This window comes from Macaca mulatta, chromosome 12 (genome assembly GCF_049350105.2).
Source record: "Macaca mulatta isolate MMU2019108-1 chromosome 12, T2T-MMU8v2.0, whole genome shotgun sequence".
In the NCBI taxonomy this organism is placed as follows: domain Eukaryota; kingdom Metazoa; phylum Chordata; class Mammalia; order Primates; family Cercopithecidae; genus Macaca; species Macaca mulatta.
In genome coordinates, this window is record NC_133417.1 from 85821548 (window position 1) to 85824560 (window position 3013).

Sequence of the window (3013 nt, forward strand, 5' to 3'; positions counted from 1 at the left end):
AGTGAAGTTTGATTACTATTATTTCTGGCATGCCAATATCTTAGAATTATTATTTCATGTGGTGGAAAATTTGAAGATGTGCATAAAAATTATTAAATTCCAAATACATGCAGACCTGATATCTTTAGGAGCTCATATTTTCTGTGCATTTAGGCCTAGCATATTGGTCTTATCAAAAGCTGAATCCTAACATGAAGAAATAAGCCCCTATCATTATAGGTTAGTTACCTCAGACGCTTACCAGTTACTATGATGTTAACCAGAGACTAGGTTGCCAACATAAAGGCTGCTTCTACAAGAGTCACTCTGCCCAGTGGTAGACAATAAGGAACTAGAACCTTGACAAGGAGAAATTCATTTTATTATGGTGAGATCCTTTGTGTACTCAGTATGGTAATTCCAGACAAGCTTGTTAGAAGATTCTGATCTTCCTATTTATTTCGTCATGCAGTACCTTCACTAGAAAATATTAATAAAAGCAACATATTATGGTCTCATAAGACCTGTTCCTATTTCCCTCATTCCAGAATCAATAACACGCATGACTGTGTGTTCCTAACTCATCCTGGAATGACAGCAACAACCACATGAACCAACCTTTTTCCACTTTAGAATTTATGAAGCCCCTTACATGTGCTATCTAATTCAATCCTCAGAATAGTGTTACCAGGCAGGTGACATGGTTTGGTTGTGTCCCCACCCAAATCTCATCTTGAATTGTAATCCTCATAATCCCCACATGTCAAAGGACGGAGATGGTGGGAGGTGGTTAGGTCATGGGGGTTGTTTCCCCCATGCTGTTCTTGTGATAGTGAGTGAGTTCTCACTAGATCTGATGGTTTCATAAGGGGCTCTTTCCCTTTCACTTTCTACATGAGCTCTCTCATCTGCTGCCATGCAAGACATTCTTGCTTCCCCTTCCATCATAATTGTAAGTTTCCTGAGGCCTCCCCAGCCTTGCAGAACTGTGAGTCAATTAAACCTCCTTTATTTATAAATTACCAGTCTCGGGTAGTATCTTTATAGCAGTGTAAAAACAACTAATACAGTAGGTATAACTATTTCAATTGTACAGATGAGAAAATTCTTTGAAGGTCAATTACTTGCTTCAAGTGAAAGACTAGGTAGTGACATCAGTGAACTAGAACATCAGTGAAGGCAGATCTCCTTCAATTTTAAATACATCATGTATTCTTTTTGTTATGTTACAACTATGAGAAAATCTGTGACTTCTTTAAAAATTCCATCAGAGGATTCAAAGAAGAGATAGAGGCAGAGGTTAATGGTAGCTTAGGTCTAGAATAAGTGGGATTAAATAAGGGTAAACCTAAATAACAAGGTCCTCAACTGGAAAAAAATTAAAGAATTATTGCACAGAAGGATCCCATGATAAGAACTCTCCAATGAGAAGAAATGTCAGTGGCTCCAGCTCTAGAAATCACCTTTACTCTCAACTGGGATGAACCCTAAGATGAAATTAAGAGGCTAATTAGGATCTTTGGCTGCTGAGACATACTTCATTGGGCATTATGAGTAAATGGAGAAAGACATCAGATGATGAGAAAAGCAAAGAAAAAAAATTCAGTAGTTTACAGTCGTTATATTAGACAAGAAAGACAAGCTTTCCAATATCATATCTTTATTTCTTGTAGTGAACTACATTTCTGTTCGCCAAATATTCTTGTTTCCCTTCCTGCAATGTTCGTCACTGCAGAACCCTTCCTGTGGGAAGATTATACATTCCCTTCCTATTGCACTTGAAAGTGATTGTGAAACTTGGTTTGACCAATGAAATAAGAACAGAAGTGAGTGTGTGTGTTCTGAGTGCGAGCTTTAAGAGACAGCTCATGCTTTGCCATGTGTCTTTTCTCTTCCTCAAGAACAGCAACATCCTGAGCAGCAAGAGCTCCAATCTATCTATTAAGGCTTGGCAGATTAGTCTTATCAGAAAGTTGAATCTTTTTTCAATTGTTAGCATTTAATGGACATCCCTCCATGTGGCTTCAAGCCCCCAGGACCCCAACCCCACACCCCCACCCCACCCCTGACACCCTTAATCATCTCCTTGGCTCTTCTGCTGAAGAATTTGGCCTTCATGATGACAGCTGCTTTGGGAGTTTTCCCTTTTCCAGAACTTTTTAGTTGTCAGATCATACCACGTCAACAATGGGAGAAGCTCAAGTCTTGTTTTTAGCAACCTTCACCCATGTCTGCTCTCTGATGAAAGTCTACAATTTGTCAAGGTTGACAGCAGGGCAGAAGCTCTGGTTTCTCTTTAAGTGGTAATGCCTCATGCAAACTTTCCCAAAGTAACGTGGGTGATATTTGTCAAAGTTGCATCCTGTGTGATGCATGCCACCAGCCTTACCACGGCCTCCTGGTTCCCTCTAGTGCCTTACTATGCAGCTGTGGCTGTGGATTACGTAGCCCAAAAGCTTTTGGGTCTTCCTCAGTCTGGATGGCATGTCAGCAGCCAAGACAAAAGCAAGAAAGCTGAATCTTAATGACAGAGTGTGCCTAAGTCAATCCTGGGACCACTCTCCATTACACTTCCTACAATTATATCCTAGGTGATCTCATTCAGTCCCATCACTTTAAATACTAACCACAAATGAGCAACTTGTGAACCTCATAAAGGTTACCTTCAGCATCAGCCTCTCCTCCGAACTCCAGGCTCATGTATTCAACATCTCCTCTTACATATCAAATAAAGACCTCAAACCCAACATAAGAAAACCTACCATGTGAATTTCTCTCGAGTCTTCTATTCTCATTTTTTCAATTTCAATATAGAAATTTCCTTTCTCTCATTGTTTACATAAAAACCTTGAGATCATCCCTGCCTCATCTCTTTTCTCAGGAGCCATATCACATAGGCAAACTGTGTGAACTCTGCCTTCCAGTCATACCCAGAGTCTGTCTCCACCTTTATCACTAGAGTCTCAACCATCTCTGTCTCTCACTGGATTATTGCAATAGGCTCCTATTGAAACCCTTCCACCTGGTTTTTAGG

General features: G+C 40.1%; 1 pseudogene; it reads right to left on the bottom strand.

Moving 5' to 3' along the window:
• Positions 1–518: 518 nt before the first annotated feature.
• Positions 519–2480, bottom strand: LOC100425360 (large ribosomal subunit protein uL15 pseudogene; annotated as a pseudogene).
• Between the last annotated feature and the right edge of the window lie 533 nt (positions 2481–3013).